Genomic DNA, 12,239 nt, shown 5'->3' on the forward strand with positions numbered 1-12,239 from the left:
GGAAGTAAGACAACCTGAAGGCAAGGGATGGGCCTTAAGGTGCTGGATCCAGGGGCCACCATGCCCAGTTAACGTAGAGCTAGACCCGAGGCCAGGGCTTCATGCACGTCTGGCAAGCACCCTGTTCACCGAACTACATCCCGGGTCTAGTGACTCGCTGGTCAAAGCTGCAAACAAACCTCTCAAAACAACGTGGCCCACAAGAATTGATCCCTCCTCTCCCTCAGAGCCACCTCAGGACATGGCACAAAAGCTGACGCAAGAGCAGAGAGCCCGGCTCCCCGAGCTGACCGTGTGTTATCCTTTCGATGGTAAGAGTGACCAGAGTCCAAGTCTCACTTGGGAGGAATCTAATCTTATCAGGAAATTTCTTTGTATCTCAAACTATTCCAAAAATACCACATCCTCACCTCACCCTTACCTCACTTCACCTCTCTCCTCCCTTAAAGAATTTACTTAGCAGATGAGGAGCCAGGCCTCCGGACACTCTAATGGGGCCAAGGAATGTCCTTGAAACTAGGGTGACAGTCCCAGTGGCTCTCACATTTCCCGTCTGTTTTCTCTCCTTAAGAAATTGGGTTGGAGGGCTGGAAAGATGGCTCAGCTGTAAGGAACACTGGCTGCTCTTTCAGAGGTCTCGAGTTCAAATGCCAGCACCCACACGGTGGCTCACGACCATCTATAAAGGAATCTGATGCTCTCTTCTGGCACGGGGGGGGGGGGGGCGGTGGTGTGGTGTGGGGGGGTGTGTACATGCAGCAGAGCGATCATATAAATAAAATAAATAAATACAAATTTAAAAAAGAAATCGGGCTGGGGAGATGGCTCCGTAGTTAGAACATACCACTCTTATTGAGGAGTTCAGTTCTTAACACCCAGTTGCCATGACTCCAGCTCCAGGGGACAACGGTGACTCTGGCCTCCATAGGCACCCGTACTCGCTTGCACACGGAAACACACACACAAGTAATATTTTAAAGATGAACTCTCTTCAGTTTACATAAAGCCCCTGTCTATATTTTGGTCTCCTCTTTAACCAGCACAGTAGTTTCTTAAGAACCTGGCTGTGTCAGATGCCATTATATAACTCAAGTAGTGTTGGGGCTCGTCCCAGATATGCAGTCCTCTGGTACCCAGGAGGGGCTCTGCTCTAAGGATTTTTAGGATGCAGACATGACTAACTCTTCGAGAGACATTTTGTCTTTATTTTGAAAGGATCGGTCTGGTTGGCATCAGGTTTCATCCACATACTGACTTCCCAGAGTACCTCAGGGTCTCGACTTGTAAGGCCACCCACACTTCCCACCACAGAGAAGCAACGGAACATTTTAAAGTCGATGCACCTCTCATGAACTCCCTCTGCATTACCAACACCTCTGTACACAATCTTAACCTGCTCCAGTGACACGGTGCATCTTCCTGGGACACGAGAGACCATGGGAGTGATTGGCAGGTGAGCACCCGTGAGACCTCATCAGGTGGTGGTAATACTGCAGGTGAGCTGGCCCTCCAGAGGTCAGGCGATCCTGTCTCCACCTCCCATCTCACCGTAATTGCTCCAGAACTGCACACCACACCTGGCCTTTTTTTTTTTTTTTTTAAACATGGGTTCCACGGGTTGAAGTCACGATTTTATCTGTTTAGCTGCCACCCTGATTTGTTCTCTTTAGACAACCAAATATTTAGATGCAAAACATGGTTGCTTGAGCTTTCCTCTGCATTCTCAGAAAAGCTCAGCACGCTTCGCCTCTGGTCTTCTCCGGGAGCTAGTGACTGAAGGGAGATGGGCTCCTGACATCTGAATGACGGGGCTTTCAGTGATAAAATCCATGTCTATTTTAAAATTCAGGGATAGACAGATCTCTGCTTCTGTATTGGTTGACTTTTCTAAACAACAGATGAGAGGGAAGGGGCTGATTTGTCCCACCATTCAGGGGTACAGCACACCGCTGTAGAAAAGGCGGGCAGTGGAAACAGCCGGGTCTGTGGTAGAGGACAATGTGGCCGGGCCTCACAAGTTACAGAGGACGAGTCTAGTGCAAGACCACATGATGGTAGATTTTGTGTCTGCTGAATTAGAAAACGGAAATCTCAGGCCAGAAAAAAACTTACCCTACTAGGTTTTAAAGATGTTTTTAAAGATCACCCGCCTTGGCGAATTTCTGAGTCCAAGGCCAGCCTGGTCTACCGAGTGAGTTCCAGGACAGACAGGGCTACACAGAGAAACCCAGCCTTGAAAAACCAAAGGAAAAATAAATAAATAAATATCACCTGCCTCTGCCTCCTGGGCGCTAAGATCAAAGCCCAGCCCAACTTGAGTCACGAGGTGTTGAGTTTTGTACTAAGTTGCTCAACACCATATAACCACTGCTACCATCCGTCCCCACAACTGTCTCCCCATCACAACCCTGTCCCATTAGACTCTGACTCCCCGTCCCCGTCCCTGCTTTTCTGACTCTATGAGCCTGGCTTCTCCAGTTGCTTGGATGTGGACTTATCCCTTTGAGACTGAGTTCTTTCACACAGTTGCTGCATTTGTCAAACTTCTATTTTACTTCGGACAACTATTTAGTTGACGGCCCTTAAACAATCTGAGGGACCCACATCAGGAAATCCTGGATTTTTCCATCAAGTGAGTAAGGTGGCCTATTTTTCTCTAATCAGTGTTTGCCTGAGCGGGCCTTCCTCTCTGGGCTTGCAGACTCGGTCTGTGTAAACAACTTCCACTGCACACATCTGGGACCACGTGGCATTTCTGCACACGGGAGAACGAGTGCTTGCCCGATCTGCCTTTTACTGTGACCGCTTTAGGAGATGAAAAGACCAGAAGGAGAAACGGACCCAGCAAAAGCAACATAAGGAAAGGCGGGTTTGTCCTGCCTCGGTCGGAGGGTGTTGTCCATCACGGCCGGAAGTAGCCGGTTCACTGCGCCAGGAGCCGGAAGCAGAGAGATCAATCTGCGGCAGTTCTGCTCACCTTTGGTTTGGGAGCCCCTCACCCACAGTCAGAGCAAGTCTTCCCTATCTGGTTTAACACACCCAGAGGAATAGTTGAGGGTGTCACGTGACAGTGGAGACGACCTGCTTAAGAATACAATTCAACAGTTTAAGTATATTCACCATGATCTGTTTACATTTTTAATCAAGAAAGAAACCCTAGGGCTGGAGAGATGGCTCAGCGGTTAAGAGCACTGACTGTTCTTCCGAAAGTCCTGAGTTCAAATCCCAGCAGCCACATGGTGGCTCACAACCACCCGTAATGAGATCTGATGCCCTCTTCTGATGAGTCTGAAGACAGCAACAATGTATTAATATAAATAAAATAAATAAAAATAATCTTTCTAAGAACAATCTTCTTTAAAAAAATAGCCTAAACTCTTAACGGTCACAGCCCACTCTGTCCTGTTAGTATGACCTTTTTTACGGTCTAGTGATTCTTAGCATGTACCTCCTTTCAAGTCCACACATGTCAGCAACAACCTCAAAGACAATTTTCCCTACAGGCATATTCCGCTAACTTCAATTTTCCAGTAAGAAAAAATTATTTTTTCTTTTTTAATTGGATAAAGGCAGTAAGCCTTGGGGGTTGGGGTTTTGTTTTACTTTTGTTTGTTTGTTGAAGCAGGGTCTTTCTCTCAAGGTAGCATTGACTGGCCTGGAATTCACTAGTTAGACTAGGTTGGCTTCAAACTTTCGAAGCTCTTCTTAACTATGCCTCTCAAGGCCTTGGGCCCTACCACCCCCAGCTTGGTTTTTGTTTTCTACAAATAAAATTCACAAGAAGCAACAGTGAATTTCAGGAGAGGGCTCCTCTCACGCTATAGGCTGGCTCTCTGTTGATGATGGGCAGAGAGATGTGTCCTGTCCGCTCTCCCACTCGCTGCAAGTGACAGGCTATTACCAATCTATTTAGCAATGTAACAAAAATAATGCATCTATTTATTTCCTCTTATGGCATACACGTGGTTTGAGGACAACCTGCAGGAGGTCTGTTCTCTTCTTCCACCATATGGACCCTGGGATTTAAATTGTTTGCTAGGTTTGGCAGCACACACCTTTACCTGCTGAGCACTCTCACCAGCCCAGCGATGTAAAAACTTTTAAACTATGATGCCCCTGCCTCTCATATAAAGCATTATTATCAAAGACTATCATGGGCCATCACAAGCTTTTAAAACGGCAAATTACTCATAAAGAGCTGAACAATAACTTTAAAAAGCTCTATGTACAGATCTCTACCAATGCAGCCTGTCAGAGAAACAGTTGAGCTTCAACCATAAACCGACTCTGAATAAAGACACCCCTGGCTACCACTCCACTGCAGGGGTTCTCAACCTCCCTAACGCTGCGACCCTTTAACACAGTTCCTCACACCGTGGTGACTGCCAACCACAAAGTTAATTTTGTTGCTACTTCATAACTGTCATTTTGCTACTGTTTTGAATCGCACTGTAAATATTTCTGGCCATAGGGGTTGGCCAAAGGGGTCATAGCCCACAGGTTGAGAACCGCCGCCCGCCCCACAGCGTCAGGTGTTGGTGTGGCTTTCTGATGGCCAGGACGCCACAGCACATTAAGTGTTTGGACAGTCCTCAGGAGTCACTGCAGAGAGCAACTAAGAAATTGACTACAGTCACATACTTGGAGATGAGAGAGCAGTCATCCGTTCAGCTTTAAGCAGGGAGTTTTGATTAAACGTTAGGAGAGGGGCAAGGTTCTGGTGCCCCGGGTGAGGTGACTCACGTATGTGTTTCCGTACTGACTCTAGGCGGATCTGAGTAAGCGGAGAGCTGGCAAGCAGCAAGGGGCAGCACCTCCTCCCGAGACAGGCTTGCTCCATGGCCTCCATGCAAGAAGGGACTCAGCCCTGCGGCTCTCCACCAGCCTGGAGATTCCTGGGGACCAACCTGAACTGGGACCCATGCTCTGCACCCTGTGCACGATGTGGCATTTCTGCCACAGGCTGGTTGTTAGAGCTCCTACTATGGATCAGTTTGTGTCCCCACATCCACGTGTCAAGTCTCTAATACCTCGGTATTGCTGGTCTTTACCGAAGCCGCTATGTCCACATGAGCGTTAGGGTGGCCTCTGCTCCCCATGCCTGGTGCCCTCCTCAGGAGAAATTCTGGCATGGCACACAGGGAGAGAGGATGCTCTTCTACAAGCCAAGGGCGAGGCCTACCTCAGATCCTGCTTCTGCCCTCAGGAAGCAGCTCCATCCCTGGCTTCCAACCTCCAGACCCGAAGCTGACACGCTTCCATTGTTTAAGCCGCTCTCCATTTGTGATCTGTTCCTTTGTTGGCAGACCAACCCAGATTCCAAGACTTCAAGTATAAATACAATATTAATACAAATTACACACTGAAATGGAATCAAGTTTTCCGAGTTCTACATATTTAAGAACTTGTAAGAGTACGGTTTCTGTAGTCACCATGGCATTAAGTTATTCCGCACTGAGGGAGCTCTTTCAGAGGTGGAGTCAGAAGTGGGTGGGGGTGGGGGGGTGGAGAACAAATCCTCCATCACTCTGTATCAGACGCTCCCTGGGTCTGGGAGCTGCCTGGACACCAGCTTAGCAAACTAAACCCATGTGTGCCCTGCAAGAACAAAACAATGAACAAATGATGTGCTATGTATGGGACATTAGTCCTTGGGCGTGTGTGTGCATGTGCGTGTGCGTGCGTGTTTTATGTAAACCCCAAGAACTTGCCGGAAGAAAACCCTGATATGTGTGTTGGAGACATGGGGTGACACAGAAGTTTAACACTATCTTACACTTGGGAAGCAGAAGCAACTGGACTTCTGTGAGTTCAAGGCCAGCCTGGTCTACATAGGGTGTTCCAGGCCAAACAGGACTACATAGTCAAAATGGAATCCTATCTCAAAAAAAGAGGAAGAGGAGGAGGAAGGGGAGGGAGGAAGAAGAGGAAGAGAAGAGGGAGGAGAAGGAGGAGGAAGAAGAGGGATAGGAGGAGAAGGAGGAAGAGCGCTAGAGGGCTGGCTTGGAGCATTTGCTGTTCTCGGAGAGGACCTGGCTCCATTCTCAACACCCACGTGGCTCCCAACCACCTGGAACTCCACTTCCAGAGGATCCGATGCCCTCTTCTGGCCTCTGTGGGCTCTAGGCACACAGTATACATACACACATGAAGGTAAAACATCATACAAATAAAATCTAAAAACTCTAAAAAACTGTATGTACTGACTGGTATTGTGTGTCAACTTAACACAAGCAACAAACCAGAGAGGAAGGAGCCTCAGTTGAGGAAATGCCTCCATGAGATGCAGTCCTGGGGCATTTTCTCAGTTAGTGATTGATGGGGAGGGTTCAGCCCATCGTGAGTGGAGCCATCCCTAAGCTGGTGGTCCTGGGCTCTAAGTTAGCCAGCTGAGCCAGCTATGGAGAACAAGGCAGTGAGCAGCACCCTCCGTGGCCTCTGCATCAGCTCCTGCCTCCAGGTTCCTGCCCTGCGTGAGTTCCTGTCCTGACTTCCTTCCAATGATCACCTATGATCTGGAAGTATAAGCTGAATAAGCCTTTGTCTCCCCTTGCTTTTTGGTCATGGCATTTTGTCGCAGCAACAGAGACCCTAAGACAATACACTACCTAGGCTGTGGCTAGCTTAGAGGTAGAGTGTGTATGTGTGCAAGGGTCTGGGCTTAGCGCCCAGCATCAAAAACAAACAATACGAGAAGTCTATGTTATTGGCAGTTCTGGCAACAGACAACGATCTGGCCAAACAAGTGAGGTCACGTGGACAAGTAGGAAGTTTCAGGGCTGTGCAACCAAAAGCAAGACCAGTGTGGGGACTTTCCAAAGAGTGGTTCCATGTAAGTTAACACAAACCAAAGAGTCAGTATAAAACTTCTCAACTGCTGACCACTGCAGTGAAACCATCCCATGAGAGCGACATCTATGAGACTCCTGAGGCCGGTGTCTCCCCCTGGTAAGAAAGGACTTCGTACTTCAGTGTCCTGGGGACAGGCGAGGAGTCGAAGGTTTTCAGGCAGGATTAACAGTCGTGGAAGGACTGCCTTTGAGATATTGATGTCTCTTCTGCCTGGAGATGGGCAGATTTGCTTATCAAATTAGCAAGAATGGCTGACAGGGTGAGCAGATGAATCCACAGAGCAATTACTTGAAGCTTCATTTAAGGCTATTTGGGACGCTTCCTAAGTGCCCCAAATGTAGACTGGGTTACTTAGAGATCAAAGGACAGTTAGATAATCCTGTTCTATTTAGTACTGGTCAAAACGACCAAATCCTGGGCGCCTGCAGGATGGGAGTAAGTGCCCCACCCCACAAGCCACCATGGTGTCCTAGATTCCTTTCTTCTATCCCACCAAGTCCGGCTTCCAAACAGTCATGAGTTCAAGGCTATCCTAGGGTACAGGGGACTTTTTTTTTTCTTCTATATTTAGAAAAATGATTCTCGGACTGGAGAGCAATACGGATCACGGGCTCAAAGCACTGTTGGCTCTTGCACAGGACCTAGCTTCCACTCCATGTGGTGGCTCACAACCACCTGTAAGTTCAGTTCCAGGGTATCTGGAGCCCTTTCTGACATCCACGGGCCACCAAGCACGAACGCGGTACTGATAGCCACACGCGCAGGCAGAACACGCACACACAACACAAAGATAATAAATCAAATTCTTAAAAACTGATTTCAGAATGGATGAAAGACTTTCATGCAAGACCTGAAACTCTGAGGTTGTCAGAGGAAAACGTGTAAAATACTTCCAAATGTATTCGCAGAGTCCAACGGTGAAGAGAGGGAACTCACACCCGCTGCCTAAAACTTGGGGAGAAAAATCTTCACCTGCTATACATCTGACAGGGGACAAATAATTAAGAACTACATTTTTTTTTAAGACAGAAGGAAAAGGATCCAACCAATCAATGAGCTTGCCCGACGAAGAGACAGTTCTCAGGGGACTGAGTAAAATGAAGGGAAAACGCCCAACATTTTCAGCCAACACAGAAATGCAAATTAAAGCTGTACCATGGGGTTTTGGTGAAGCAGCAGCCGGTGAAGTGCCTGCCCAGCATGCACAAAAGTCCTAGGTTCGATCCCCAGCACAGGATCATATATATGGTGGGGTACACAACTGAAGCACTCAGGTAAGAGGGTCAAAATGTCAAGGTCCTCCTCAGCTATCTACAGGTTTAAGCCAGTCTGGGCTACAAACACCCCCAACCCCCGGGGCCCCCACACCATCTCAAAACCAAGCAAACAAGCACACAATTACTATTCATGATCCTGTCTTGGTCTGGTCAGGCTGGCTATCAGAAGAAAATAACAAACACTGGCAGGGATGGGGAGGGGGGAGGGGAGGAATGGTAACAATTGGACACACTGGTAGCAACAAATTAGTGTGGGCACTAGAAATGCAGAATAAAATAAAACAGAACTGCCCCTCCCCCACCCCACCCCCCCAACAGCTTGACAAACACTGCTGCTGTGATCTCTCCTGCTCCAGGGGTTTCCCTGGGTCTTTCAACAAAGAAACAGAAAGGAGCAAAACCCTGGAACGCTTCAAGTCACACTTCCCTCCAGGAACCTGCAGGACGGGGACCTTTTGTTTAAATTTCAGCATGATTCTTATCGTGGAAGAATGCAAGAAAACTGAGACCAAAGTTTATTAGCCCAGGTTCTTTCAAAGGAAAAGTGGGCAAAGCCCCGATTTGTTCTCCTGGTGCTTACTGGAGCCTGGGTTTGGGTGTCTGTCTGTCTGTCTGTCCGTGAGACAGCTGACCTAATGAGTAGGGAGCCGTGCTTACATATTGGCAATTGATTTTCATTCCACAGGTATACTGATTGGCAACCTCCTCTCAGGCTCCTACTTGAAGACAGGATTAAAAATCACACAGGGGAGGCTTTACAGATGACTTGGCAGTAGAGAGAGTGTGGCTAGCGCTCTGCAGAAAACCAGTTTGTTTCCCAGTGCTGTAACTCCAGCTCCAGCAGACCTCATGCCTCTGGCCCTCCTTAGCCACCTGCACATCAGTCATGCACATACCTGCACAGAGAAACATGATTAAAAATAAGTCCTTAAAAAAAAAATATCACACATAGCATAGGATGTCTATGTGATGGAGCATTCAAGCTAGCATGTACAAAGTCCCGGTTTGCTCTCCAGCACGGAACAAGGTTGAGGGTCACGGGGCAGACAACCATTAGCAAGTATGTGGAGGGAATGGAATCTCATATATATATATATATATATATATATATATCCCTGGGGGGCGTATACCACATGATATGTAAGTCAATGGCAAGTACCAAAGCCAGCCCTCTACCTTCTCTAACATACAGCAACTATCCAAAAGAAATGAGTGTATACCCACCAAAATATAGACAAGAATGTCCACAGTGCTCGGGTAAAACAGGACACCAACATCACCCCCTCCATGGCTCAAAGAATACTGAGAAAAGGGGACAGAAAGAATGTATGAGCCAGACGATGGGAAGAAGGGCCATGAAATGCTGTCTTATGGTTCGGACATGGCTGCTGGTGAGCAGGGCCTCCATCCAGCATGGAGCACTGATTTACGATCTGTCAAATCCTATCGAAACCAGCTATGGAACCTGGAAACCAGGGTCGGGCAACCACTGAGTTGGGAGTTCTGGATGTGTGTGTTAGCTGTGATGTCAAAGCCTAGTGTCTTAAAGTTGGGTCATTCCCTGTGGTTTATGGCTCAGGCACACACCAAGTGCAATGTCCCTCGAGTCAGACACTCCTCAGACCCTCTTGTTCCCACGTGCACTGAGGTTCCCTCTGCTTTCCAATTCTGACATCACCTGCTTTAACGCTCGAAGTCACTGGCATTAAGGAAGGATATCTCCTCTAAGGACATTAAATAAGAATGATAGAGGAATGGGGTCATCCATACAGCAGGCTACTGTTTTTAGCCTTATGAAGAAGGAAAGCCTCCCATTCACAAAAGTGTGAGCAAAACCTGAGGTACAATACCAGTGACGCCAGTCAGTCATGGGAGACAAACAGCACGGCCAACTCACAGGAGACCCAGAGAGGTAATATTAGCTGACAGGGATGGATGAAGTCAGGCCAAAGGACATGAGTTGTCCAAGAGGAGAGGAAGCTTTCAACTGTCACAGTACATAAGTAGACAATTGATATGGAAAAACGTAAGACCCTCAGTGAAGCGAAGCTCCAAGCCTCCAACATGGCCGTTCTAACGGTGCAGAAAGTCACTGAGACAGATATACAGGGTTCGGACCTGAGCAAGTGTCTGAGTGGTTCCCTTAATCTAGCCATGCCATGCTCTTATCTGTGAGGTCACTGTCATCAAGTCAATTTTAAAACAAAATACAATAGTCAGACTTGAAGAAGTAGCCACTAGGAAGGGTGGTGCTGAGGACAGGGAGGAGGGGGAGAGTGAGAGGGAGTGTTCAGTGAGTGTGAGTTACGGGTGTGCAAGATGAACAAGCCTGGAGACCCTCACACATCATGCCTACATTGAGCAATGGGACACTGGATGCTGACCGTCTGCTAAACGTTCTCACCGCACACAGGAGTGACTCCAACTTTCAAAGAGGATGAAGTTTATCATCTTGATGATGGCTTCAGTATTGCAAATACGGTACATGTGTCCTACACACCAAGTCATCCCCTTTAAATACTAACAGGGTTGTTTGCATAGCTACTTTATCTCAATAAAGCTGTTACTACACATAGGTATATAAAACACACACACACACATTTATATGGATTTATGTGTCCAAAGGAAAGCGATATGGTCCGTTAAGAAAAAAATATGTAGAAAGAAAGAAAGAAAGAAAGAAAGAAAGAAAGAAAGAAAAGAAAAGAAAAGAAAAGAAAAGAAAAGAAAAGAAAAGAAAAGAAAAGAAAAGAAAAGAAAAGAGGGCTGGTGAGATGGCTCAGCAGGTAAGAGCACCCGACTGCTCTTCTGAAGGTCCAGAGTTCAAATCCCAGCAACCACATGGTGGCTCACAACCATCCGTAACGAGATCTGACTCCCTCTTCTGGAGTGTCTGAAGACAGCTACAGTGTAATTACATATAATAAATAATAAATAAATCTTTAAAAAAAAAAAAAGAAAAGAAAAGAAAAGAATATGTAAGTCGAACTTGCCAACCTGCGGGTGTAAATGAAGATCCTTGGAAGCTTGAGATGAATCCCTCGGGTCAGTGATCTCACTCCATGACGTGACTGTACAAAGGTCAAAGCAGGAGTGAGATGAGGGGACAAAGCAGGAGTGCGTGGGAGTAGATAACCCAAAACTACGAATGTACAAAAACTCTACAGAAACCACTATTTTGTATGCTAATTTAAAATATAATTTTTTTAAAAGGTAGTTTGAACACAGGTACCCTGCATAGATGGTTCCCTCAGAAGACAGGGGTCATTAAGTGAAAATCTCAGAGCTAAGTATTGATACCTCCCTATGAATTGCTATGAGGAAGGTCCCCTACCCTTACATACAACACAGGCTACTGCCATTGTTGTGGGCTGCTTCCCATAACTGATTGGTAATAATGTCCTATTGTTGAAGGTACAACACACTTTGGTTACAGGACACACAGAAATCAAGCTGGAACTGACCTTAAAACTCTCGCCCTGCTAAATATCTTCCACAGTGTTAGAAAGCTGCAAGAGAAGCCATCAGCTGTAACGGCCAACCCCAAGAGCTACAGATCGACGGCCCAGGCAAGATGTGCACTGGTGGAGTAGTGTGACCGTTATGCAATAACTAACTGCTTTCTGACTGGACGTGAGGCCTGCTTCACAGAAGGGAATTCACGTCTGATACTATGAACTTGGTTAGAAGCCCATGGCTCTGTAGGTCACAAACCCTAAAGGCCAATCTCCAACTGTGGCTTTACTCAAATGGACATGCTATTTGTGACAATCTGTTTATTTTCTCAGCCCAGAGAGTGGCACAATTAGAAGGCGTGGCCCTGTTGAAGTAGGCGTGTCACTGTGGGTGTGGGCTTTAAGACCCTCATCCTAGCTGCCTGGAAGACAGTATTCTGCTAGCAGCTTCCAGATGAAGATGGAGAACATCTTCTCCTGCATCATGTCTGCCTGGATGCTGCCATGCTCCCACCTTGATGAGAATGGACTGAACCTCTGAACCTGTACACCAGCCCCAATTAAATGCTGTCCTTTATAAGACTTGCCTTGGTCATGGTGTCTGTTCACAGCAGTAGAACCTCAGCTAAGACACTGTTAAACCGTCCTATTCTAT

General features: G+C 47.1%; 1 protein-coding gene across 1 annotated transcript in view; it reads right to left on the bottom strand.

Moving 5' to 3' along the window:
- Rassf3 (Ras association domain family member 3) overlaps positions 1–12,239 on the bottom strand; it is a 65,410-nt gene that overhangs the window by 28,266 nt on the left and 24,905 nt on the right. The gene's annotated exons all lie outside the window — the stretch shown is intronic.

This window comes from Mus caroli, unplaced genomic scaffold, assembly GCF_978045245.1.
Source record: "Mus caroli unplaced genomic scaffold, Mus_caroli_1 scaffold_9, whole genome shotgun sequence".
Lineage (NCBI taxonomy): Eukaryota > Metazoa > Chordata > Mammalia > Rodentia > Muridae > Mus > Mus caroli.